Source organism: Cataglyphis hispanica, chromosome 15 (assembly GCF_021464435.1).
Source record: "Cataglyphis hispanica isolate Lineage 1 chromosome 15, ULB_Chis1_1.0, whole genome shotgun sequence".
Classification (NCBI taxonomy): domain Eukaryota; kingdom Metazoa; phylum Arthropoda; class Insecta; order Hymenoptera; family Formicidae; genus Cataglyphis; species Cataglyphis hispanica.
Genome location: NC_065968.1, coordinates 3,458,453 through 3,475,862, shown reverse-complemented (window position 1 = coordinate 3,475,862; position 17,410 = coordinate 3,458,453). Strand labels below are relative to the sequence as shown.

The following is a 17,410-nucleotide window of genomic DNA, read 5'->3' as shown; positions in this document are numbered from 1 at the left end:
GGCACACAAGTTTCTCGATTTAGCGAAAAACCAGTATAACTAATGTTTTACAAAGTAGGCTAATGTTTTACAAACAAGCCATGTTATTGTTGCAGACATAATAAACACTCGACAAACTGCGAAGATTTAACACGAATAATACTAATGACCTGCGCACGAGAGATCTTACTTACGGAAATTAAGTGCTTCCAGGCAGAGGAGTTGGCGGCCGATTATGTAACAAGGAACAATTGTAACACTCGTGATAATCCGAGTCCTTAGCTGCTATACACATCGAAATAGTTACATCAAAGATATAGGAATTAATTAATTAATTTCCAACAATAAGGAGATAAATTCTTCCCCCAATGTAACATTCGTATAAATACTTATCAGTGACTAATTTAAACTTAGAAATCACAGAATTAATAAATTAATTTCGAACTATTTATCTAAAACGCTATCAAAATTGTTGAAGAAAATGCATCACAAAAATATTTATTAATAATTATATAATTTTTATAAAAGGAGTTGGTGTCAAAAATTCATTTCTCGATTTTCCAATACGTTATTCAGAATCCTATTGGAATTCAGCCGAGATGCCCTGCTATATATTTACAAACCCATACAGCTCTACGAGCCGGCCACTTAGCATCGTGAGAACGCTCGGTCACAATGTCGACGAGAAGACGTACTAATTCTCGCAACCCTCGAAACGCGTATTCGACTGTGCGATTGAACATCAGCACTTTCGACACGCAAGCGATGAAAAAGTTCAGCCGGCCTGTGTCCCTGACGCGGAGATGCACCTGGAGATGCATTCGCGTGCCCCATCGTAGGTGCTTCCCTCGCTCGCTCCTCGGTATACACAATACGGCGTAGCGGCTATAATGCCCAATTTTACACGAGGCAAGATTGACGGCCCATATACCTACGTTCGTCCTCCGGCGAGCGAGACGAAATCCGCTTAGAAGTTTCGAACCTGCCCCTGGGGCACGTGACGCGTATATGTGTGTGTGTGTGTGTGTGTCAGAGAGGAAGGAGGAAGATAGAGGAAAAAGAAGAGAGAAAAAAAAGAAGGGAAGGGAGGGGCAGGGGGGGGGACTACCGTAATCCGATAGGAATAAGACAGAGAGAACTTATTTACTTTACGTCACGCACACAGGTAAACACGTGTGCACGTGTCAGATACACGTGCATGTCTTCTTTTCCCTTCTCTCCGTGGGTACGGCTTCATCCATGCGTTAAATTCCTCCGGGGGATTCTTCCGTCTTCCTCATGACCATCACCCACCACCAACTAACATCCCTTGCCCTCTCCTCCCCCAATCTATACTTGACCCGAACAGAGACCGCCGCGCTCTCCCGAACTCTGTGGCGTCTTTGGCCACAGCAACTTCGATGGCGCGGCACAACTTGGACGATCTTCGGTACCTTTCTTCCCCCGCGGATGTGCGCAAGGCAAGTTTTAATTTCTTCGGGAACAGAGACCGAGCAATCCGATTCCGTTGCTTGCCGAGTTAGAAAGAAAGCATACGGCAGATATGAAACACACACACACACACACACACACACACACACACACACACACACACACACACACACACACACACACACACACACACACATAAATTATCACTGCCGAGGGGACGCGGTATTACACCGAGGATCGCGCCGAGGTCTCCGTTATCACACAATAGTTATGAGCGATAAAAGAACCGTTGGCTGACGCGAAATAATGGTGTAAATCATGTATTTCTCATCTCGAGGAAAAGAATGACACTACACCTTCGCTTATCTCATGGAATAGGATCAACTTCTTCAGATTGTAGCGAGAATACGCACTTTCATCCGATAAAGATATATATATATATATATATATATACACATATGTATGTAATGTATACGTCGACACACTTATAGAGATTTCAACTCTAAAATATTAAGCATAGATATATACAATATATGTATTATTAAAATGTATTAAATTTGATTTCTGAAATTACATGTTGCAATTTATATGAGATATTTTATAAAAAACATATCATGTTTTTTAAATCGAGTAATCTTTCTCTTTATTTATCTTTCTTTATTGATTAATTAATTTCCTCAAGCACAAACTGTACGCGATTCTTAAACCGTTATAATATATACGTCATATGATACAATTATATAGATTTTATTCTAAAATATTAAAGATAAGAATATATTATTAAAAATTAGCATTATGAAAAAATATTAAATTTGAGCTCTAAAATTATATGTAGAAATTTATGTAAGACTTTAGTTTGTTATTAAAAAAAAAATAAAAAATTTTATTTTTTAATCAAATACATCTTCCTCGCTTAATTAATTTCCTCAGCATAAGCTGCACGTGACTTTTGAATCATTGCGAGATCGGCAAATTCGTCGTTGCACAGATACGAAAGAGTGCACCTTGGGGGGGGGAATTTTCACGCTTCGATCGGCATCATTTTCGCTCGTATTTTCGCGGCATCTGAATATTCATCGAAACTCTACTCGGTTTCGTTCAATCTCCCTTCGTGTATTGCCATGGTCCATCTCTCCCTCTCCCTCCCTCCCTCTCTCTCTCTCTCTCTCTCTCTCTCTCTATCTCTATCTCTATCTCTATCTCTCCCTCGATGAAACGACGTCGAGGAAAGTTGTGCATCGTCGAATCTCCACCGAGAGCACCTCCTTTACTCGCGGACGGTTCAAATGGCGGTTTACGAGAGAACGGGGAGATGTTGCGATTGGAGATGCGCTCTCGGCATGCAGGCTCTGGACCCGCTCTTTCTCTCTCTCTCTCTCTCTCTCTCTCTCTCTCTCTCTCTCTCTCTCGCGCGCGCGCGCATTCGCTCGTGCACTTTGTAACGCATTCCTGTATATTTCCCTCCGAGCAATCGCGACGCGCGCGTCTTTGTCTCGTTCGAGGAGAGATTGAATACGCGAGAGAGAGAGAGAGAGAGAGAGAGAGCCAGTTCGTGTCTTTCATCGATGCATCCGACCATGTACACACGAACAAGTGGCGAGTGGAGAAGTTCACTCGATTCTCTACAGCGAATTGCATTAAATGCGTACAAAGGCCGGCTCTAACGCGAATTTCCGATTTCCAAATCTAATTCACTGCTTCATCCAGAAGCTTATCGATGCCCCATGCGATGACGTGTGTCCAGAGTTCTGCTTCGCGGAACAAATTATTATAATTTAATAAAATATTATATTTTTAAGAGTACAATTATATGAATTATTATTATCCGACGCTTCCTCCCCGATTCATTGCAGAATTTGATAGGGAAATATTCGAATTAATGCGAACAGTATAAACTTGATTACCGCACGCGGAAATACATCGAGCATATATCCTGTTAGGTTAATTAATTCGCACGAAATAAAAATACACTTGCCGGGCTAAATCGTGCTTTACAACGTAAATACATCATAATTCTATTATCGCGCATTTTCAAATTATTATCGAGCCGCATTCGAAGGCGAAAAAAAGTTTGTTGATGTTGCGTCAGACGATATTTGATCAGGCGGAGAGCCTAACTTTTCGCAGTGATCCTTTTAATTAATTCATCATAATTAATTCCATTTTGCTGCATGCGAGCGTTAATTATATAATATTCCTTCTAAACAATTCGACGAATATTATTCCGCGTTCGTGTGAGAATCCAAATAAAACGTGAAAAACAATTGGAGAAAGATATTCGCGATAAAGCGATACTATCTTAAATATCGGAAAAACCGATGGACGTGAGAGGATTTAATGTTCAACGCCCTTGAAATAATACGGGACTTTAACGGAGATCTTGTTTAGAGTGGACAATGAACGGTAATGATCGTTATAAAGCGGTATCATCGTACAATTGCTTTCCCTTCGAAACGCTATTGATTATTCGTCGCGCGCGTACCTGTTTTAATATTTTTTTCCGGTTTTAATTTACTCCACGTCCACCGTGTGTGCAGTATACAGATAAATAAAACTAGACGAACGCAAAGGAAAAGAGTGGGTTTGGGAAAAGCGAGGGGGAGAGGAGGAGAGGGAAGAGAGAATGAACCACCGCGAGACTCCTAACTTTCTCAAAAAGGGTTTCGACGCAATTTAATTAAAAAAGTGTATTTTCCAGGTTGCCTTTTCCTCGGCGGCTTTGATCATGCGCGCTAAAGCTCTTTATATATTTTATCCTGACGGAAAAACAAGCACGGGACGTCTGGCTACGAATTTTTCGCCAAGTATATAAACGCGACGCGGCCGCGCTCTCGTTCGCTAAATCGCGGAAAGAGAAAGAGAGAGAGAGAAAAAGCTTTGTTTATTCCCATATATATCTATGAATGTTTCATGCAATATTCTTCCGCATACATAACGAGGCTGTATGATAATGTGCGGCGGTCGAGGAGCCTGGTCTTATCGCTCTTTGGATAAGTGTATGCGTCACTCTTAACTGCTCATAAAAGAACTTTTCCGCTCATCGATCGAACATTGCATAAAAGCGTTGCGGGAGAAAAGAAAAAAGAGAGAGAGAGAGAGAGAGAGCGAAGAATAAAGCTGCGAAACTTTCTACCTCAGATTGTTCCGCAATTTTCGTGCGGTGACTTCCCTTTGACGAGACAAGGAACTCGAAGAAATTCTCCCGTCGATCCCCGACCCTATGGCCTAAAAGCGAAAATGACTTTCTCCGCAGTTCCAACAACGATGTTAATTTAGCCCTTAAGTGGAAGGATCCTTTTAGCTCATCAATAACTGTCAGAGTTTTAAAAGGGAAATAAGTACAATTCAATTTTTTCTCGTAAAAGCGTGTATCGACATACAGATGACACCTAACTGAAATTTTTTTTACGCAAGAAAGAGAAAAAAGTTTGAATAGTTAAAATTTAAAATAGTGTAAAAGCACTATACAATATTGACACAAAAAATGTTTTGAATTTTTTTTAACGCTTAAATTTTTTTTTAAAGAACTACCATTAAACAGAAATTCAGATAATCCATTAAAAATTTGATTTTTTTTTTTTTATTAAAAAAAATTTCTCCAGTTTTTGATATTCTCGATTTTACGTAAAAACAATAATCATAGACCGAAAATTTTTTTATTCTTTTACATAAAACCGACAGAATAGAGATTATACGATTAATCACTGCATTCAATGACAGATAGACTCGGTTTATGGCATGGCAAATTATTCCTTCGATTACCGGTGTCGTGCTAGCCTCGCTACTGTCGATGATTAGTCGACGGATGATCTCGATAATTGCAGCGGAATGCTTTGATACACGCGAGGAGAGCGTGCTCCCATTTACGATGGAGAGCGCGACTTGTTAGCGTCAGTCGGGGCGAGACCGGAGAGTCAAGCATCGTGCACGAATGATAATTAGGCGTACAAAGCTATAGTAGAAGATGAAAGACAGAGAGAGAGAGAGAGAACGGGGAGCCAGAATTCTCTCCGTTGTTATACGCGCGTCATAATAATTACAGTACACGTGCAACAAACGCGCGAGACGCTGCCAGACATCGGAAAAGATGAGTCCGTCTCTCGAATTGACACGCTCCTTTCTCAAATTCGTCACGATCCTTTGTGCGCGCCCTAAAGGAACTATACAGAGTGTCACGGTAAATCTCGCACATAAATGCCTGTTAAGCGGCGCGGAATACAAAAAGGCGCGGCGGGAGCAGGAGGGTTTCTTCTTTCTTGAATTTATGATTTCGTAAAGATTTCAGAAGTAAATAAGCAGGACACATCTTTTTGCGACCCCGCTACACTTATGAATAACTTCAACTATAAAACTATATCCTTTTTCTCTTTTTTTTTCCTTGTAATTATATATTTTGATTGCGATATATAAATATATCATAGTATAAAAAACAAAAAAAAAAAAAACAAAACAAAACGTGTAATTGCTTGTGTAAAAAAATCAGAAATATTAAATAAAATTGTTTCATACAAGAGTTAATTTTCGAGAGACTGGATTGTGAAGCGTATTTAAAAGAGAGAAAGAACATTATTAATTTTTCAATCTACAATGTTATTTTTCTCGAGAATTTAACTGCACATACGAAATGAAAATTTTATTTGATATTTTTCAATATTTACAAATGATGAATCCCATCTTTTATAACACTATAATATAATATAAATTATATATTCCACTTTTTATTTCATTCTTTATCTCACTGCAGTACGGCTCAATCTTAATTAATAATTTTTTTAATTTTAAATGTATGTCATTATTACGATACGTCATACCTACAGAAAATTAAAAAAAAAGTTACGGATTAAAAAAAAAAAAAATATTTTCATTCGAGAAAAAATTCCCATATTCTCGAATTCATAATTGAAGGCTCTTTTAATGAAAAATATTTTATAGTGTCACAGTTTTCCTGAAAGAGAGACATATTGTAGAGTACGTATTCACAGAGATCGGAAAGGAGAGAAAGAGAAGCTAGCGCCGAGAAGTATTCGAGGCTTGCTTTTTAAGGGCGTACTATCATCAAACATCGCGCGCGTCTGCATCCTCGGTAAAAGCGAGAGGCCTACGGGCGATAGGCCACGGTATGCCGTGGTCCGGCAGGTGGATATCGGACTCGAAGGAAGAAGAGGGAGGCGCAATGAGAAGGGGGAGGAAGCAAGCGAGAAAGATCCCGATTATTCAGCATCCGAGATTTGCAATCCGACGTACTCGCCTCCCTTTCGCCGCTCATTATAGATGCCGTACCAATGCGCCGAGAGGATATCTCCTTAGATCCTTTCCGTTAAGCGTGGGTCGAGAAGAGGAGGGGAGGGAAGGGGAACGATGGATCAACGGGAATGACGAGAGTATCGGTGGAACCTCGTCTGTATCTCTCACCAATTAACCCGCGAATAAAGGAGCGTAACGGAGGAGGATGATATCGATGTTTTACTCGTTACTGGTTACATTGCAGAAAAGATGCCGATAAGTTTTTATATCGATCTTGGGAGATAAAAGAAAAAAAAAAAAAAAAGGACAAGGAGTGGAAAGATTATCATTTTTTTTTTAATTCTGCTGTGATTATACCATTTTATATAATCGATAAAAAAATGTGCTTATCTGCTTCTTCATCAATTTGCGATTTTCCTTCGTTGGAACGTTTAATTGCCTTTTGCGTCTCTCGGTTTTTTTACGCTGCACGTTGCGTGTGGGATTTTTTAATCGATTAACCTCTGAGTTTATGATTCCATGCATAAAAAATACGATAATGGATTTAGCGACTGCTAAATTCATCGGTTTATATATTCAAACGATTCAACCTTTCAGCGAGAATTCTATCTCCAGAATATTGACAAATATTGTCCGTTCTGGCGCATTTAAAGAGACATGTCGATAATCAAGTACGTGGATGGAATCGAAGACGGAAACGTGGTACATCTGTTTTCTGGTATAAAGATTCATATTATACTATCGACGTATAAGAACGTAACAGAAATTCTACATTTACATTTAATGTAATGCAATCGTGTTGGTGGTAAACGTTGGAAATCCCACTCTTGGCAATGTGTCAAAAATATTTTGGCACCGCTGACACGATGCTTTCAAGCAAATCTTATTTCACATTCGCTTTGTTAGCTAACACGTTTCGAATAGGTGTATTATTATTTGGTTAGTATATTTACCTTAGTGAATCACTCTAAATTATTTAAAAAGAAATTTAATAATTAAAATGTTTTTAATGTATTTCACATTTATATATAAAATTAAAACTAAATTTACCAAAAACAAAATGCAATATTTTCTTTTTTAATTTCCTCTATTCTCCCAATCTTAAACAAAAACAAAGTGCAAGAGAAAGTATTTTAATATAAAAATATATACAATATATGTATAAATAATAGAATAATATATTAATAATATATAAATATAATTTATATATATAAAATATCTCTAATAATTTATATATTATACATATAAAGTATACATAATATAAAAGTTATATATATATAATATATAAAATATAAATAATAGATAAAAAATACTTTTTGTATTTGAGGGCGACGCGAATTACCAAGCGCGTCGTTAGCACGCACATCCGTAAATAACGCGAGGGAGTTTGCAAACGGCTTACGTAAGAAGTTGAAAAGTGCGCTTGACAAAGTATCGTTCGGTTCGAGAAGCCCGCAAGAAAAGAAGGAGGAGGAGGTAACGGCAGCGGCTGATCATCGTCGTCATAGTTATATCAGTAGCTCTCGAACGCTCGACGCGACGTCTTTTTGCTCTCGCGAGCATTTTGCATACTTAAAAAGTTTGAGCTTCGCTTTATAACGAGCTCAGAGAGCCGCGCGCGTTCATGGTTAACAAGGAATGATTTACCGCGTTCCTCGCCATATGGCACGTATAGCGGGGGCCGCACACGCACACGATGGGTGCATGTAATCGACCGGACCGAACTGCGAGCGACTGAATAAATCACTGACGTGGCGTGGCGGCCTAATATAATCGCGCCTAATAAAGTTGGCAGCCACACTAAATTTTCTTAACTCCCCTCCCCCCCCTCTCCCCCGCCTCGCGCTTCCCGTCCATCCGATCAGTCCGGGCGACCGACCGCCGAAACGATTTAACAACATAATCTGTCTCCGAGAGAGGATTGTTTATCGCGATAAACGCGCGCGTTGAATGTCATCATCGTGCCATGTGGTGCCTCGTTCAAACTCTCGGGAGATTCCGATGGAGAAGCCTCGAGTCGAAGTTCTCGCTCGTTTGAATGCGAGGCGCTGTACCAGAAAAATAATGATTTCGCGAGTCATTAGACGGCCAAACGAATGAGGTGAACGTCTCGTCGGAGAAGGAAATGAAAATCATGCATCGATCGTGAGACGAAAAATTAATTGGTGGGTTAAAGTATGGGCTGAAGGTTAAAAATAACGAATAGCAAAATTTTTACAGAATTGAATATACAAAAATAAATATGTAATTAAACATGTAGAAATGTACAGAATGAAATAAATATAGTTTCCTTGAATAATAATTAAATGTCATATCAAGTTTAATACACGAGTGTATAAAGTTTAATTCTTACCTTTAGTAGCACAATTCAAAAATATAATTCAATACCAATTATATAAATGTAAAATATAATTCCAAACAAACGAGACAAATATCTCGTGGAGAAAAAAAAAAATGAAAATCACGCATCAATGGAGAGACGAAAAATTAATTGGAGAGTTAAAGTACAGGCTGTTAAAAGCAAAATACGTCATTTTTACATTTACAGAATTAAATATATAAAAATAAATATATAATTAAATATATAGAAATATAGAGAATTAAATAAATATAGTTTCTTTGAATAATAATTAAATCAAGTCATATCGAGTTTAATACACGATGAATGTATAAAGTTTAATTCTTATTTTTAGTAGCGCACAAACAATTCAAAAATATAATTCAGTATAAAAAATTATGTAAATGTAAAATACAGTTCAAATATTGTCACAGGAGTGTCAAAGGAGTGTCGCGACATTTTCGCGGAGAAAGACATCGGTGTAAAATTCACGAGAACAAACATCATATGTCCATCCATCTATCATTCAATTTCTGGAATATCCTGTGCTCTTTTCTAGTTTGCGCGAGTTTTCCAGCAGCATTTTGCATGTCCCTTTCTTCTGCCTTTGTCAAAGAAGGAGCAAAAATGGGTTTGTGTGCCGAAAGGGACGGGCGCGCACGCAGACCCATTTTCCATCTCTCTCACTCTCCATTGTGCCAATATTCTCTGTTTCAGTTTCCATAGAAACCTTTAAAGATTACCGTAACCAATGTGATATTTCATGCCGTCGTGCCTAGACTTGCCATAGAAAAATTGACCCAGTCACCGTCGTTCGTGTCGTCAAAGATTCACCATTTCTTTTACGCTCCATTATCTACGTTTTACTATCTGCGCCGTGTATAATTGTTACGGGTAACGAAATGGCAACTGGCAAACTACTGGGTGGTAGATATACGAATAAATGCCGGAATACATCGGTCGTGCGAAAATTCCAGATATCCTGTTTCGAAATTCATATTCGTTCGTACGGCTCGGCAGGTAACCTGGTGGTCTCGTGTGTATGTTTATGTGGGAGATTTATATCGCGCTATCGATCCTCCATGCGTCTATCACCGATGCATTAACGTTGAAGTTGCGCTGATGAAGAACGGCGGATGATTGACCTATGAGCTGCTTTCCTACCGCTTGGCAACCTCCGCGTAAAGCGCCATATGATTACGTTTCCTGTCATTTCGATCAAGCAGCAATATTCTATCAATCGCAGCTTCCAGAGAGGCAGATATTATTCGAATATTAATATTTAAGTCGTTCGTTATTTTTTTTTTTTTTAAATAAAATTTTGCCTCCTTTTTATATTATTTCTTTATATTTTTTGTTAAATTTGAATATTAAGTTTTTTATATCAAGTGCTCTTTCGTAGCTCTTTTCCAAACGTCAAATTTACATTGCGGGATGTTCCCGTAAGGTTACGGCCGACTTTGACATCGTGAAATAACATTAATCGAATTTGCTAATTACTCATAATATTCACTTGAAAATCAAGTACTTGAAGAACTCTCGAGGATCCGAAGTCTAGATATGCGCTTTATGTTTACTTTGCAAGAACTTGCGGGTAATCTCGAATTTCGACATTTAACATGCATCAATCTCTAATATAATTTCTAATTAATTTCTACTTTATAAATGGTCATCAATTCAATGCGATTTTATTTAGAGAAAACGAAATTGCAAATTGAAAACGTAGTCTAATTGTAAAAATATATAAATTTTAGTTTTCTAGAAAGTTGACTGGAAAAGGGATAAAGTAAAATGAAATAAAATAATTGTCACTGTCATTCACATCACTTGTGTCGATTTGTCCCGCTTTATAAAATCGACATATTCCGATCTCGCGGCTATCTTTTCCAGCTCTGCAAATTTGCCGTAGAGCCACGGATACCATACGATTTGCGATATCAAACGAAATAGTCGGGAAGGGATTTTCGAGGCGTCGACGTGAAATATACGACGTGTACGGGCGCGGAAATGTATAGGGCTTTCGTATACCCTCTCTTGATTCAGACACGATGATTCTTGCATTTCATTTTGCAGCGACGCGAAAATCGCGCGTATTGGCAACCTGAAAGATTTATCGAGCACACGAAGCGGGCGCACCCCGATATCGATAAATTATCGGGATTGTATTTGGCATTTGGCGTAAATAGATTAGTAAATTACCGGCGATCGTTGCAGTAATGATTACAGCGGTCTGGCAAAGCGGCAACGTTTTAGCGTCGCAGCGGAATTGGCAATTAATTCAACGCGCGCCGTCTTTGGTCGATCAAAGATCGCGCTCCCTTCTCTCTTTCATTCTCTCTCTCTCTCTCTCTCTCTCTCGCTCGCGAGCTCACGTAATTTTCAATACGAGAAGAATAGGAATAATAGTACTTCGGCCTTTAGTGCTCGCTCGATACGCGGGAAAGATCGATCTGAAAGTATAATTTATGGAAAGTTGGAGCCGCGCGCGCGGACGCGATAAATTTCTGAAAAATTTCCGCGCTACCACCTCTCGTTTCTCGTAAGGATTCGCCTCGCTTTTTCTCGCACAATCCTACATTCTTACACGTATTCTCAACGATTTCCATCAATTCCGCGCCGCTTGTTCCTTCGCGTTTCTTCCACCTTCAATTTGTGATGTCCGCGTCGAATTTGACGAACGTCGCGCGAGAATAAACGCTCGACATCTCGCGAAATCGAAGAAATCTCTTGCTCTCTCTTTTTCTCAAAAGTCTATCGCGTCGCTTTTCTTGCTTATGGAAACAACGTCTCGGTTCACTAGCGGCTACTTAATCTCTCTCGTTAATTTTGCACTACGATGTAATGCTCTTTACGAGCGTAATCGTGTAATCCGCTTGCCGCATTCTTTCTCTCTCTCTCTCTCTCTCTCTCTCTCCTTCTCTCTCCCGTCAGAGCAATCTTCCCGGGAGCATCGAAGCGTGCGATTACGTTTCACTTCGTTCTTCGCGTATTCCGCATAGCGCAGAGGTGCGTTTATGCTGCGCGGGCGAGCAGACCCGTGTGAACGAACTCGGTGTGAAGGGAATTTTGAAATTGTGTATTCAAGAGTGACCGTACCTCCATCCACAGCATAAATCCATCGGATTCATAGGATTCCGATGCGGATTGAACAATTCAAGTTTTGACATTTTGCTGACACCGATATTAGTACATTGGTAGTAATAAGGTTTATTTAGTGTATGTGACGTATATATGCATAGAGAATGTTGAAATTATTTTACGTTTTATCAGCCTGTGTCTTGCAATAAAAATAAAATAAAATAAAAAGTTTTTAAATATTTTATTGAATTATTATAACGCGAAAAAAGAAGGAAATTATTTCATTAATTTTTTTATTTCCAAATGCCGATCATCTTTGTTAACGAGAAATCTCATCAATTCGAAATAATTGTTTAACTTTAAAATATTTTTTGCATCGTTAAATTTTTACCTTGTAAAAATATGAAAGAAAAAATATATAAAATAAGAGTGAGTAAATGTATGATAAAAATTGCAATGAAAGATATCACAATTATAATTGTCTGAAATTAAAAAAATGATGGTGAAATTCAGTACTAAATTCAATTTTCCAACGAAAAAAAAAAAAAAAAAGAGATTCGCATTGATAATCAGCATTTTTGAAAGTAGAAGGTTAAATAAAATTATCTTCCTTTTGTTATATAATTAAAAAAAATTTTTTGGCCCTGAGTTCATTTTTATCTTATAAATAATTATAAAATAAATTTGAATTTTTAAAACGTTAAACATTTGAACATACGAGCAGATTTTCGACATGCGCGATGACTCGAGACATCGAAACTAGAGTGGATGAGATCAATAATATCCACTTTAAATGTGAAACTTTACTTAAGCCGTGTCTTACAAATTACTAGCTTAATCCACTCTCGAGTTATCGGGTACTCCAACTTGCCCTAAAATTTTTATGCTGTAGGTAGTTGCGTCGACGTGTAGTCACGATACCGTTCAATACCTTTGAGAGATCCTTCCGGAGATGAGATAGTCACGATCCGTCGTGAAATTTAAAGAAGCTCCAACGAAGAGAGAGAGAGAGAGAGAAGCTGGGAATATAAGGGAACTGAGCTCTGGAAAGTTTCTCATTGACGAATCGCGCCGCCAAGCGTAATCGCAAACGGTAGTTTACCCGCGCTGACAATTGATTAGACTCGAGATAATACAGAGCTGGAGAGCATTGAGAGAAAGAGAGAGAGAGAGAGAAAGAGAGCGACTACGCCGTGCATATAATTACGTTTTCTCTCATCCAGCATCAATTCGACGTAGTGCCACTTCGTCGTAATTCGTTTCCTACTTTCCCCCCTCCCCTCGCAAATGCTCCTCCATCGAGGATGTTCTTATTCCTTTCTTTCCTCTCTCCTCTCCACTCGGCCACCAGACCGATCATCCCGTGAGGGAGCGGGATAGAGAGGAGGGGGAGGGGGAGGGAAGAAAGAGAGAGAAGCGTACCATGCATTTTATCGCGACTGCAAAATTTAATGAAGTCACAGAGAAAGAAGAGAGAAAAAAAAAAAAAAAGAAAGTTCGTATCAGCATCGAGCGTAATTTAATGAGGTCAGACTATGCCCTGCTTTGTGCATCCACTGAGCTTAATTTTTTATTAAATACTTTCGCCTACGTATCATGGAATATCCATTCGACGAAGTGGTTGGACTTGATTTTCTTCTCAGAGCGCTGATATTACTTGTTTGTCTCTCTACTACATATATATATATATATATATATATATAGTTACCAAAAAATTTCACGTCGGTAGCTTTATGTAAGCAGCGTCGCCGTGGGGAGCGATTATGCTTTATAGCTTATTGCAAAATCGATAGTATGTACTCGTGGAGAGAGAAACTATTTTCCCGGCTTACAACTTCAAGAAATGGTTTCGTGCATTATTTTTGAAATATCGCGCATCCACATTTTCGTATTAGTACACGGATTTAGTATGTCAAGCGCTTTGCTATTGTACGGTATATCATTATTATTATTATTATTATTATTATTATTATTATTATTATTATTATGCCATTGTGTACGGTCGTAAGGAATTTATGAACGCATAAAGTAAAAATGCTTCGAGGTCTTGTCCGATCGCGATGCCGTTTCTATTCGCGACGAGTGAGAAATAAATAAAGGGACGATTTCCGCGCTTTTTAATGCAATCGTGGACCTCGCCCCTTAAAGAGGTATATGTCGCTTCAAACGAAAACGATTTTATCCGTACTCGCAGATTCAAAGGCAAAAATATCGAGAATTTTCTGAACTTTGACGTGGCTGCCGCCCTCATAAGACGTAAATCGCTCGCTCATGCGAGAATCATCGCGCTTTTGCTTTTGACAAAGCGCAGGATTTTTAATACTCGTCGCGCCACCGCCACCCCCACATTCATCCCTCTGTTTCCCATATGAGAACGCGGCTGCGCGGAATGAGCGCGAAGAACACTTGACACTAATCACGATACGTGACCGTCAAAGGCCCGCCGGTGGAGATCCTCGAGTGGACTATTCAATCGCAAAAGGAAATACAATCAAAGAGAGAGAGAGAGAGAGAGAGAGAGAGAGAGAGAGAGAGAGCAATTAAAAACCAACGAGGCTCCCCCACCTTCATTTTTCCCCTTTTTTTTATCTCTGTTTCTCTCTCTCTCTCTCTCTCTTTCTAATACTATCTGTCTATCCATCTACTTATCTACCTGTCCATCTCCATCTGTCTCGCTTCCTATGTCTACCCTTTCGTTGGCCTTACGGACCTTTGCATCGTCCCTCAATCAAGGTACCCAGACGCACACAGGTGCGCGTATACAAGTGCACGTACGTGAATGTCTATGTGTGTACACAACCCGATCCGGGATCCTTCCCTTGTTAGAAGTCATTTCAAACATTTGCTATATCATGATCGCTCGACCGGTGCCCGAGCGTTTCTTGCTCGCGGTCCCCCGAGCTAGGAGAAAAGACGTCCGGTCTCGTCGGAACGAGACTTCGATGGTCCCTCGACACGAATTAAAGACCCATTCGCGGCCGCTATACGCTAAGCTCTCTCTCTCTCTCTCTCTCTCTCTCTCTCTCTCTCTCTCTCTCTGTCCGCTTCTTCTTCTTGCTCGTCGTCGTTTCTACGTATGCGGTATGCATGGCGATGGATCTAACGAGCATCCACGAGTCGTTTCAGAAATACGACGAATCATTTGGAATATTAGTTACAGATAGGAATTTTCGGGAAAGTTTGAGACATGTTCGTATTTCAAATTTCCTAGATAAGAACGCGCGATTGCGTCCGAATTAAATCGATATTAAAATTATCTTTCGTGTAACTTAATCGCGCGTAACCAATTGCATCATAGATTTAGATTTTCACTTAGCGTTTTAAACGTGTTCTAGAATTCCTCGTATCAATTAAGCGATTTTGACACTTGTTCAAACATTTACAGATCAGTGTTTGCTTAAAGGAAATTTTTATTAAATCTTATTCTTGTCTATGATTATAATACTATATTGATATCGTGTCCGATCAAGGCGGCAATAAATTTATTCGCACGCATTTACATGTAATAATGATACCTTGCGCTTGACAGCTGTCAAACGCCTACTTGAATAATTGGATTAATATTATACAATTAATTTCATTAATAAAATTAATATGCTCGAATTTTTCTGTAATTAAGAGTTTCGTAAAAGACTTTAGTATCTCAAAACCTTTAAAAGCAAGAAAATTTAAAGACTTTAAAGATTTCGATCTTTTAGATTTATTAATATGCATTTTTCGGACTTTCAAGATTCTCAAGAGAATTCCTGTCTTTCAATAATATTCAAAGCAATAACTCTAAAACCATAATCACTAAATCGCTTAGGGACTTGTAGGAAAGAAAATAAAGTTACTACTAGGTATGTGTCAGTATCCAGACGGTTTTTCTCAGTGGTTGCTCCATGTATTTTTCAGATTATCCGGATTCTCCCGTCCTCCCTCCCTCCCTCCCTCACCCTTCCGATCCGCGGCTCTTCTTGAATATAAAGGGGACCTACAGGTGAAAGTGTACCCAATACTGCGCCGGGGCTTAGTCATCCTAAACGTGTCGCGTCGGGCCTCGAGTAGGTAGAACAATGCCAGGGCTCTATGCGTCACCCTCTTGTCTTCTCTTCTTGTCGCCTTGTCTCTCTCTTTCTCTCTTGGGATAAACGCGCTAGGAGCTCTACGTTAAGAAGAACGATTAGCGTCGTTTGCCCCTTCGTCGCTATTTATTCATCTATCTTAAAGTAAGGTCTTTTAAAACCAACTGCAGCGTTATTAATCCGAATGATTCTATACTGTGGTTTCTAACTCGCTTTATTAAAAACTCGGCAGAAGTTATGATAAATTTTTTGGAATTTAAAAAATTTTTTTATTTCTCTTTGTTTAAGAATCGCGATAAGGAGCTCAATTATTAGTGCTATAAATAATCTCGAAATATCTTGTCCCTTCCGTTCTCTAAAATATTTTCTCTCTGTAAATTGTACCATTATTTTAGATTTATACAACTACTTTAGATTTATACGTTTCTCTGTCTAGACTTAACAATGCAATTTTATTTGATTAGAAATGCAAAGATTATTTTTAAACCAAGAAAGATTATTTCTCTGAGATAAAAAATAAAAAAATTAAAATTTAAAGGATTATCTTTTTAATTCTTATGTTAATACTCAGATTTATTTTAATTAATAGTATCAACCTCTCTCTCTCTCTCTCTCTCTCTCTCTCTCTCTCTTATGTGTTTATATTTGCGTGTTGTAGGCGAATACGACGGAGAATCCTCTTGAGATTCGCAAAGAGACTCGCGAGCCGAGAATAATCGCGTATCTATCTCGTTTCTCGACGCGTCATGTTGAGATGACACAAACCACACACCCCACACGTAATTTATCGCACCGTTTACATAATCGAGAAGCCGTTGTTGAGCGAAACGTGTGCATTCGCAGCGGGATGCGTATTTGGTTTGAGAATGCATCCTACATACAAAAGAGAGAGAGAGAGAGAGAGAGAGAGAGAGAGAGAGGAGAAGAAGAAGATAAATAATCGTTGGTAGAGAATTATTTTTCCCAAAATGTGGGAATGAAACATCGAATAAGCACCTATTCTATCTTTGAAAGGAGAATCCATGGATCCACGCGGATGTATTATTCAACTATCCATGTGATCCATAGACATGTGCATCCATAGATATGCATGCATTCCACACTATTCAACAAATAATATAATTGTATATTATCATATTTTCTTTTATAATAGTAATAAATTATACGTTAAAATATATCATCAGAATAATAATGGCAGAATGTTTAATGTTTTCAAAAATCAATGTGTATATATATTATATATAAGATGTTTCATCAAATTTATTTCAACAATTTT

The 17,410-nt window shown here is 38.6% G+C and overlaps 1 protein-coding gene across 2 annotated transcripts in view; it reads right to left on the bottom strand.

Moving 5' to 3' along the window:
• The window catches only part of LOC126855113 (uncharacterized), a 124,956-nt gene that overhangs the window by 54,890 nt on the left and 52,656 nt on the right, over window positions 1-17,410 (bottom strand). Inside the window, exon 1 of one of the 2 annotated variants that reach the window (XM_050602499.1) lies at window positions 174-245. The exons of the other annotated variant lie outside the window; for it this stretch is intronic. The gene's annotated coding sequence lies outside the window, so the exon portion shown is untranslated. Of the gene's footprint in view, window positions 1-173; window positions 246-17,410 lie in introns of those variants that run through there. 2 annotated transcript variants of the gene reach the window in all.